This window comes from Octopus bimaculoides, chromosome 7 (genome assembly GCF_001194135.2).
Source record: "Octopus bimaculoides isolate UCB-OBI-ISO-001 chromosome 7, ASM119413v2, whole genome shotgun sequence".
Taxonomy (NCBI): domain Eukaryota; kingdom Metazoa; phylum Mollusca; class Cephalopoda; order Octopoda; family Octopodidae; genus Octopus; species Octopus bimaculoides.
In genome coordinates this window covers 37,081,450-37,092,719 of record NC_068987.1, presented here as the reverse complement: position 1 = coordinate 37,092,719, position 11,270 = coordinate 37,081,450, and the positions used below count along the sequence as shown (strand labels likewise).

General features: G+C 34.5%; 1 long non-coding RNA gene across 1 annotated transcript in view; it reads left to right on the top strand.

Annotated features, from left to right (window-relative positions):
- LOC106878176 (uncharacterized) overlaps window positions 1–10,381 on the top strand; it is a 12,216-nt gene extending 1,835 nt beyond the window's left edge. Inside the window, exons 2-3 of the long non-coding RNA XR_001410471.2 lie at window positions 4,351–4,465; window positions 4,943–10,381. This is a non-coding gene — a long non-coding RNA (uncharacterized LOC106878176). The remainder of the gene's footprint in view (window positions 1–4,350; window positions 4,466–4,942) is intronic.
- The last annotated feature ends 889 nt before the right edge of the window (window positions 10,382–11,270 follow it).

Below are 11,270 nucleotides of genomic sequence, written 5' to 3'. Positions count from 1 at the left end.
TACTGCCTTAATTCTTCGAAACGCCGGTGTTTTAATGGTGGCAGCTGATGAAGGAGATGTTTCTATGTGGCTTGTTTGTTTGTTGTACCTTGTTTATCATTTTGTCCATGTTCTTTTGCCACGTCATGTACCCAGTTATGTATCTATATGTACATGTAGATGAAGGTATGTACATACATGTACATATATATGCATATACTCATATATTGTTTATATATATATATTTATATGTGACACTTATTCAGTAGCCATGATAAAACTCCGAGTTTTATCATGGCTACTGAATAAGTGTCACATATTTTTACAGATAAATTCCTCTATTTGCATAATATCGAGCTCTCTTTCTTTCTTTTGTTGTCCTATTTATATATATATATAATATAGTAATATTAGTTTCAAATTTTGGTACTAGGCCAGTAATTATAGGGGAATGGATAAGTTGATTATATCACCCCACCCACCCTCTACCTTTCCCTAGTGTTTAACTGGTACTTATTTTATCAACCCTCGAAAGGATGAAAGGCAAAAGTTGACCCCCAGCAGAATTTGAACTCAGAATGTAAAGATGGATGAAGTGTTGCTAAGCATTTTGCCCAGCTTATGATTCTGCCAACTTACCACCAGTATAGTAATATTGTTACTTTGCCTGGGTTTGAAGCTTACCAGATTATGTTGATAACTGCTGTATTCTGCTTCTGTAATTGTAGGAGAGCAAAACTGCATATTTTGTCATCTTGTTCTGTGATATGAGTTATCTTTCTCACTTTCTGGAATCACTTCACTCGTCATCCAACCTTGATTCTTAATATCGTCCCTCTCCTCTCACATTTTACACTGATCACACTTCTGTACTACTCAATCATCTCTCCTTCTCAACCACCATACATCACTTTCTTCCCACACACTTCATCAGTCTTTTCCTTCACCCATGTGCAATGTATCTGCACACACATCATCTCCCATTCTCTCATTCTTCCCCTGTGTACTGTATTATTACTATTCTGCTACTCTTACCCACCTCCTTCTGTGCTGTCAGTTATCACCTATTATCCCCTGCCTTCCCATTTCATGTATCATTGATTATTCCCTCAACCCTGCCCATTTTCTACAGACATCACTTATTCTTCTTTACCTTCTATCTGTATATTTATCACCAACCACTCCCCAAGTAATGTCCTTCATTACATTCACCCTCTTACCCATTCCCCATCTCTAACCATCATTCATTTGCCTCCTACGATCTTGCAGTCTCTACCCACCCCACTCTGTATTGTCACCACTCACTTCTGTTCACCCTCTTGTGCCTTCAGAGTCCACCCTGATACTTCAACATTGTTTTATCTGTCCTAGTTCCACTGCCATCCACTCTTCTATAATGTAAGCTGTCATGTTTCTCCTCTACGGCAAGTATTCTGATCTGTTCTCACTCTTTCTTTCATCCTGGGTTCTCTTTTTGGGTTTTGCACATTCCATATGCATCTATTACTTCCTTAATTTATTACCTCCTCAAGGAGTGTTCATTTTCTTCTTGATGAGAGCCTAGATTTGTCTTCCCCTTCTCTTTGACACTTGTTAACCTGCTTCCTTTTTCTGCTCTTTTCCAGTGTAATTGGCCCATATCAGATTGGAGATGCATGCCACTGTGCATTGTGAACTATTTCTTCAGGTTTCTGTCAATGTCCTTCTGTTCTTCCTGTTTCCATTCAATAATTCTTGCTCCATACCTCATTAGGTATGCTGCCTTCAGGTTGATTGTTTATATGATGTTTTCTGAATTCAGTTTGAATTTCAGAGTCTTTTCCATTTTTAAATGAGTTTCCTTCCCTTCTATACTTTTGATTTTTTTATATTCTCCTGATATTCCCCGATGTTTATGTTTAATCTGTATTTAATAATTTTGTATTTTCATCTTTAATTGGTCCTTCACTCTCTTACTTTCTGTTCATCAGACGTTAGGTGTTTCTCATAGAAGTGTCGGTACACTTCTGCAATTACTCTTTTTTTGAGTTTCCACATAACTGGTCAGATTCCTTTCAATTTGCCTGTCAGTCTTAGGCAATATCAGTCTCATTTAGTTGTATTACTATGGTTTCATGGTGGTTTGTAAATCCCTTCAGCCAGTAACCATGGCCAGTTCTAGTCCTGCTGCTTTCAACTTTCCTTCCTTTTCCTAATTACTTTTGAATATTTCCTTTTATGAGGGTAACATCTTTCTACTTCTCAACATTTTCAGTGTAATTTTCCACTTGTTTTGTCCATTGTGTTTGGCAGATTTTTAAAAATAAATTTCTCCTCTAAACAGCTTGCTTTCTGCGGCATCTGATCTTATACTGTAATTTTTCTTTTTTTACTTCAAGAAGATCCAATAGGTATGTATGGTTTGATTGAAATAGTTGATTTTGCTTATATTGGCAGTTTGTTTCATTATTCTTTCTGATTTGGCTTTACCTTCTGCTTTAGTTTTTCCATCTTTCTCTCAATTATTTTTCCTTACATGATACATTTCCTCTAATCTACCTTTGCTCTCTTCTCTTTAATCTGCTTTCTTCCACTGGTCTGGTATACTTATATCTTTCCCCAGGCTACTGCCTTTTCCACCAAGGTGTTTGCTGGTTCTTCTTTTGTCCTTTCTTTCATCTAACAATCTTGCAGCTATATTAGTACCTGCTAATATCAATGTCTTTGTATATTTAATGTGTTTTATTAGTAATCTTACCAACCATACTGTTTTTGTTTTTTTTTTCCTTAACCTCAAATTTACTGATTCTAGGGCCTCACTTCCTTCAGTTTCTACCTCAACATAAAATTTCCTCTGTTTGTATATTTTGGATTTTGCCCTTGTTTCAACTGCAAATATATTTTCTTGGCTGTTTATGAAGGTCACATTCTCCTGATTCTCAGAAGAGTTACTGCCGTTTACTTGGTTTTAATATCCTGAGTATTACAATTTTAGATTGATGTTTCTCTGTATGCCTTGAATTTTTAAGAAAAATATTTTCCATTCCTGATTCACAATACCTGAATTGCTGTTGTTCACTGAGTTTAATACTCTCATATCATTCTGGATGGCCAGCATTCTTTTCTGGAATTCTCACTTGATTCATTTCTTGGATAACATTTGATTGCTACCATGTTGATTTCCTTTTTCCACTCAACTTTTTTACACAGTAGTAACGAGATGATACCTAGGACCGCACTACTGCCGTTGTCGCTGTTAAGGTGGTGAGCTGGTAGGATCATTAATGAGTTGGAAAAAATATTTTGCAGCATTTCTTCCAGCTCTTTATGTTTTGGGTTCAAATTCTACTAAAGTCAACTTTGCTTTTCATCCTTCTTGAATTGATAAATTTAATACCCCTTGAGTACTAGAATTGATGCAATTGATTTACTCTTTCCCTCAAAATTGTACCAAAATTCAAAATCATTAGTATTATTATGAAGCCAGCAAGATGGCAGGATTATTAACATGATGGACAAAATGCTTAGCAGCATTTCTTGTGGCCTTACATTCTAAGTTCAAATTCCATTAAGGACAGCTTTGCCTTTCATCCTCTCAGGGTTGATAAAATAAGTACCAGTTGAGTACTGGAGTTGACGTAATCAACTTACCCCCATCTCTTGAACTTGCTGGACTTGTGCCAAAATTTGAAACTATTATTACTTTTATTATTATTTGATGAAAACTCTCAGCTTATTTTGCTGGGTATGATGGAATGAGTCAGCAGTCCACAGCCAGCAGACTAAGGTGACACTTGTTTACTGATCATGCCACAAGAATCCTGTGAAGAATTCTTGTAGTTCCAAGCAATACTGGTTTTTGTAGGTGTTCTACTTTTGCATTTGTACCAACCTTTTTGAGCTAAGTTGGTAGTTGAGTGCTGATACTTCCAAGTGCACCAATTACTATTGTTATCACGTCTACTCTCCTCATTGACTACAACCTTTGTATTTATTATTATTATTATTATTATTATTCAGTAGTTTTATTTTTATAACGTACTTTCACTTCACTACCGAGCGCAGCTCTGTGCGCCTTGGGTATGTGCTGTGGTTTGCTGTGGTGCTCTTATGTTTACTGTATTGAAAGTGTTTTGCGTAGAATGTGTGCAGTACCCAGTAGTGCAATTTTCTGTATGTTATATATATTTGTAAGTCCTGGTGTTTTTGTTATGTATTTGTCTGAATATTTTTTTATTATACCTAAGGCACCTACTATGATAGGAATTGTTTCTGTTTTTAGATTCCACATTCGAGTTATCTCTATTTCCAGGTCTTTGTATTTTGAAAATTATTATTATTATCATTATTATTATTATTATTATTATTATTATTATCTATATTTATTTCCAGTATGAATGGGTTGAAAATCACTTTGGTAGTGACTGGTCAAGTAAAATAATAATGACCACAGACAAAACAGTGATCAATGGTCATCTTCTTATTGATGATAGACCACATATAAGAGGTGAGTTTAGTCATTAGTCCTACCTATTTCCTTCTCACTGAAATATTAGTTAGTACCTGCTTGTTGATAAAGTATGTTGTTTGTGTCTCTAAGACGGATCATCTAAAAGACTAACAACAGTTACTGATGTCCTTGTCAACGTCATTGTCATTACTGTCATTCCACTAACACCGTAACCACACTCCTTCCCCCTCATCATCATTGTTATCGTCGTCATCATCGTCATCATCAGCATTATTACTTCATTTTCCAATTCTTCCTCTTGCTTGAATGCAGATGGATCATGACCCAGTGAAGTGGAAGGAGTTGGCAGTGATGATGGTGATGTTATTGATGATGAAGATGATAATAACATTGGGGAATAGCTGTTTGGTATGGTGATGATGATGATAATGGTCATGACTATTTGATGATGGTAATATGTAATGATGTTGATAATTATGACACTACTACTACTACTACTCCTCTCTGTTTCAGGTGCAATGAAACATCCATCATGGAAACATATTCTGTTTAGTGCCTGTCACAACAATAAGATGACATTTCCTGAAAGCAAGAGACAACTTGAGAATTGGTTAAATGGTGAATGGAGGGGGCTGATTAGTGAGTTTAAGAAGAAACATCAAATTGAATGAAAGACAGTGACAAAGGAAATTTTGTGTGTGTGTGTGTGTGAGAGAGAGAGAGAGAGAGAGAGAGAGAGAGATAAGGTGGGGAGAAGTTGAATGAAAGAGGGAGAATTTGTTAGAATATTGTATTTTTTTATAGATTATATTAACATTTCCATGTAAGAATTCTGGTAAGAATTTTGGGCATTTATTTACTGCTGGGGCAATTATAATTTTACATTGTTTTGCTTCTACTAACCAGTAAGCTGTGAAAAAATAGTGAACCATGTGTGTCAGCCAGGTAGACTGAGAATGATGAACTATCTGGCTCCTTTAGAGAACACAGAACAAAACGCAACGCCTGTACTTTAATTTGTACTCATGATCTTGTTTATACTAATGAATGGTTATATTTTTTCTTTTTAAGATGTAAACAATACATATTTTATTTATTGAAAATTTAGATAGTTTAATCATTACAAATATAATACAAAACCACATTAAAATACAAATCCAAGAAAACACAAACATGAGTGAAGAAAGAAAGAAAAAAGAAGAGGAAAAAGAAGAAAGAAAAAAAACATAAATTCAACACCAAGTACTTCAATTGGTTGCACACCACAAGTTCGGTGGAACCCATTGAAGCAAGCCAACATGCTCTCGATATTACCAGGTTTAAGCATTGGAAGAATCTGGCGCTGGTCTTGAGTAAATAATTTCACTGTTGTTTGATAATGACGATGGTAAGTTATGAGACAAAAGTCAATCTGAAAACCAGGTACAAAGATTTGTTTAGAATGTAAGAATACATGATTTACCAAAAATCTAGGATTAATGACTGTGAAAACATAAAAAAAACAAGTAAAAGAAACAAACTTTAACAAACAAAACACTCTGGAATAAACAAAATAAAGTAAACAAATAATAGTTGATTGAATATGTAAACATGGCTGTGGTAGTTAAGAGGTTTGTTTCCCAGTCAAATGGTCAGAGTTCAATTCTATTGTGTAGCACCTTGGGCAAGTATCTTCTACTATATGTCCTTAGATAATCTTATTTTATAATTATGAAAATTACACTGGCTAAAAATTCATTCTGACTGCTTTTTCTATATGTAAAATTCTATGACAACCAATCAATCAATCAAGTTTGAGTAGATTGTACCACAATGTCTATTAGACTAAACATGCCCTTACCTACAAAGATCAGTCCCTACACCACTACCCATCTAGCATGTAAATTAACTTTGGGAAATTATATCATAATTTCTTGAAATTATGCACACTTATGCTTTGGAAGCATTAACAATTGCTGCTAGTTTTTCTTTTTGTTCTAAGTGGTAAATTTCAATTTTGTGTTTGTCATCCTTTAACTTAATTATCAAAAGTGATGCTTTTAGCCCATTTAACTTACTTCCCTTGGTGCATTCTATTTATTTATTATATTTGTCTTCTGCTGTAGCCTTAAGCTGGCTAATATTTTGTGAGCATAATCTGTTTGACAGATACTGTGTGGAAACCACTGAAACACCACTAGTCACAATGTATTTCCAATTCTTTCTCGATTGAACCCTTCTTTTCCACCTTGGCCCAAATCATTTAACTAAATAATCTTCTTGTGGAGGCCTTTGAAGTGGCCTTTTCTGATCTCTTAGATACTACATGGCAATGACTCAAGTCTATTTGTTGTTTGTGAACCTTGCAACATACCTAGCCCCAGCAGCCCTTGTGTTTTCAGTATTTTGTGATTACATCAAATCAATCACGTTGCTCTGTTCATAAATTGTGTCATTTCAGATATGCTCTTGCAGTAATATTCCTTGCATAAGTCTTTCCATGGCCCTTTGTGTCATAGTCAATCAATATTCTCCTCTCTTCATTGTAGCCCATATGTCACTTGCATAAGATGGCAGGTAGGACAATGTTGTTGAAGAGCCTGGCATGTAGGGTCTTCCCAGGCAAATGTCTTCTATCCTGCCCTCATTCTTGATAAAATTTCACTAGATTTCAGTATTCATGTCTCGGTGCATATTCACTGTGTGCCCAAAGTAGGTGTACTTCTTAACATTCTTGATTTGATTGCTCTCCACCTCTATTTGTCCTTGTGCTATATTTTCGGACTGCATATATATTGTTTTCATGTGGTTCATTCAAAGGCTTACTGTGGATGTCCAGCTCTATCTACATGTTCTGTAGCTGATCTGTGGGTTTGATGATGAATATGATGTCATTTGTGAATTGGAGATGTGTTAGTAGCTTGCCATTGATGTTCAAACTACCTGTCCTGTCAATGTCTTTGATGATCATTTCTAGACATGTAAAGAACTTTGCAGTGATGGTATCTCCTTGTTTGATGTCTTTCTCAACTGGAAATCTTACTGGTGGCATGGCAATAGCAGAACTATGTTGATGGTGCACCCAGTGTTTGCATCCCTGAGTAGTTTGGTGTATTACACCTTGACTTCTTGAATATCCAGAGATAGCAGCACTTTGTTTATCTCAACATGTCAAAAGCCTTTTTTTATTTGATGAAAGTGATGCACAGAGGCAGCTTGTATTCTTATGCTTGGGGATATGTGACTATCATACTGTAGTGCTTATGGAAACCTACTTGCTCCCTTAGCTTGGCCATAGAGATATTTCAGTAGTCTGGTGACCATGGCCTCTGTAAACAGCTTATTGAGGAGACAACAGATATATGGAGTGATAGTTTCTTAGATCTTCTTATGATGATATTCAACTCCTTCCACAACAGGTTTATTTTACCCACTGTCAGATAGCAATTGAAGCATAGGACAAGGTTTTTCTACTACCTTTCTATTCCACTCCAATTGACCCACTGAATACTGAGGCTCATTTGTTCACATTGATTTAGCTTTCAAGTGATGCTACCCCGCTGGTTAGGTAAGCAGACAATGATTACCTTCATACTTTAGCTAGCTTTCAGCCTCTAGTGAACAGACTATGAGTCCACTTCAATGAGACGATCTTTCTATACGGTCAGTACTCTGGTACCTTTATAGTATTGTTGGATCTGTAGTACATATACCTTGCTACAACAGCTACCAAACAACCATTGTCGCACCACTATGAGGCACTGAAGTCAGGTTTTGCAATAAATATATATATATCATCTTTTTGTTGATGTATGTGGTGAAAAATGTTAACATATTGAGGAAATCACTCAACCAGAGCATTCAAATAAAAATACTTTACAATATTTTATACCATATAAGTGACACTCACACTTCCTTGCCAGTCTCAATTTTATGCAGTGAACCAGTGGAATGATTCAAATGGATCAATCACTGGTTCACTGGAATCCTATAATCATTGCTAATGTTCTTCACCAAAATGTAAGATATAATACACATGTTTATATATATAAAATGAATAACAAATTTTCAATGACATTTACAGTGTAAAAACTTGATAATTAAAAATTCCATAATTAACAATCAAATATATTTTAGATACAAAATTAATGTTCAAAATGTTTAGAAATCTTTGGTTTACCAATATATTTTTGTGTTTCATATTTTCTTCAGAGAATAATCGAATAATTTTAAAATATCAAAAATCATTTTTTACCTGTTTTTTGTTGAAATCACAAAAAATGTTTATGTTCCTTTCCATCCACTCTGTACTCTTTAGTAAGAGAGAGAAATCAGTGAGATCTCTTTGAAAATCATTTGACCACCTCCAGTGACATGTGGTTATTATCATTGAGTTATCGCCATTGTGTTAACTTTCTAATCCTGCTGCTCTGGTATAAATACTACTAAAAAATAAACATGATGTAATTGTTGTTTCTGAATGTGTACTATCAGATTTGAAAACAAATTATGACCTCATTATTTTATGATATTGCAACAACATAGTTTAAAAGAAAATATAGTAACATGAAGGGCATTAAGCTGTAAAACAATGCCTCAATAATATATTAATTTAATCCATGTTGGCATAGAAATTTGAATATAAAAATGAATAAAAATCAGTTTCAGATAATGAATTTTTAATATATGTATATATATATATATATATATATATATATATATATATATATATACATGCTGCTTAACAAATACATGATGTGTTACAGTGGACTGTTGCTCACTCTTTAGTGCCAATCTCCCTTTATTAGCTGCCAGTGGTACAGTCAACTGGACTGTACAATGGTATTTTAGTATAACTGCAACAATAGTTCATAACGGGACAAAAAATTAGTTTCCCATTATGATTCATGATTATATTATACAGTGAGCTTAATATTTCTGAAGGATTACTATCTTTGGCAGCAGAAACCTAACACAATCAGAATATATACCCCTGATCAAGAGTTTATTCTTATATTTCAACCGTTGTTCCTATTTCCTGTATCCTAGTTTTATAGAGCAATATCTGTATTTCAGTTCAGACAGCAAACCAGAAAGTAATTTTCTCCTGGATTTTATCCCCAAACCAGTAATTTCTTTTGAGAAATTTGTAAAGCCAACGTTCTATAAAACTAGTATATAACCCATGGAATTGATCTCTTCCTAACCTTAACATATTTGGCAGAATTGTAAGTCTTGGAAAAAATATTTTCTGGATATTCTTTTGATTCTTTATGTTCTGGGTTCATATACCAGCAAGGTCAACTTTACCTTTCATTCTCCTGGGGTCAAGAAAAAGAACCAGTCAAGTCTTGAACTAATGGAATTTGCTCACTCCCTCTCTTTAAAAATTGTTCTGTGCCTTAAGTAGAAATCAATGTTTTGTTGAGATGTGGAGGGAGTAATATAGTTAATTAAATTGATTGGCTCCATCTAGTATATTACTGGTACTAGTTTGATTAATTTCTGAAAGATAAAATGTAATGTCAACTTGGGTGGATTTGAATTATATTGAAGGTTGAAATGAAGTATTGTTGATTGCTTAGTCCAATTGTGTTCTAAGGCTTCTGAAAACTCTCGGTAGGATTTAAGCCATCATTTAAAATCCTCGCATTAATAATGTAAAAATGGCTGAGAAAACAATTAAAAATAAAAACAGGAGCTACTGAAAGCAAATGAGAACATTCTAGAAAACTGTCTTTGAGAGGTGCAGTAAGATTATTAATCTGGTTGACAACTTTCTTTTATGTTCTTGGACCCCCACTCACCTGTCAATGACAAAAACTCTCAAATTCCTCTACAGTATAGCATTCTTCTGGTAAAAGATATAATGTGAAAAGACAATTTATTTTGAAACAAGAATATATTTAATGCTAATGTATTTAATATCAATATTAATGTTTGAAAAAATAAAGTCAAATCAACAATAACAAACAGTATTAGTTTTAATTATTTTTTAAAAAGCTCTCTCTGTTTGTCATTTTTATATTACATCTGTCATTACTTCACCAAAATTGCCATTTTCATCATTGTTACTACAATCACTGTTGTCATCATTAAGATTAATTTTATCCTTCAGTTTATTTAATCTTTCTCCATGATGTCATTATTCTTTAACCTCAGATCTAGCTAAATGAAGCAAACTTGTCATGGATAGTCTACCTCTGACCTACAAGTTTTATTTTCTCTTTTTAAGATTCTATTTCTACTGTTTCTAGAATATTGAGTTACTAAACAGAAGTAGCTTTATTGCCCTGTTTTCATTGATTATTTTCATTGGGTTGCTGATATATATACAAGGTGTTGTGAATATATTGTCATCTAAATTACGCAAAAATGAAAATAACACTGACATCTCAGTTTAACAGATATATTTACCAAAATTACATAAAAATATCTTGAAATATTAAGAGTAAATTTTTTCATTAAAATCGCCATTGGCTTCAACCATGGCCTCCACACAACTTGAGAATCTGCTGCAATTCTTTTGGATGGTCTTCTTGTTTAAGTTAGTGAATGCTGCCATAATCTTAGCTTTCAGTTCATCTTTGGTGTTACAAGGAGTTTTGTTGGTCTCTCACTCAACTGCACCCCACACATAATAATCAAGGGGGTTGCAGTCTGGGGAGTTAGGTGGCCAGATGTTAGGGATGGTGTGGTTGCAGAAATTGTCTGACAGCCATGACTGGGTTCTCCTACTTGTATGGCATGGTGCAGAGTCCTGTTGCCAGACATAGGGTCTTCCAGCAGCCACCCTTTTGCCTGAGGACAGCACTACCTCCACCAGGCATATGATGTAGGCCTCCGAGTTGAGTCTGAGGCT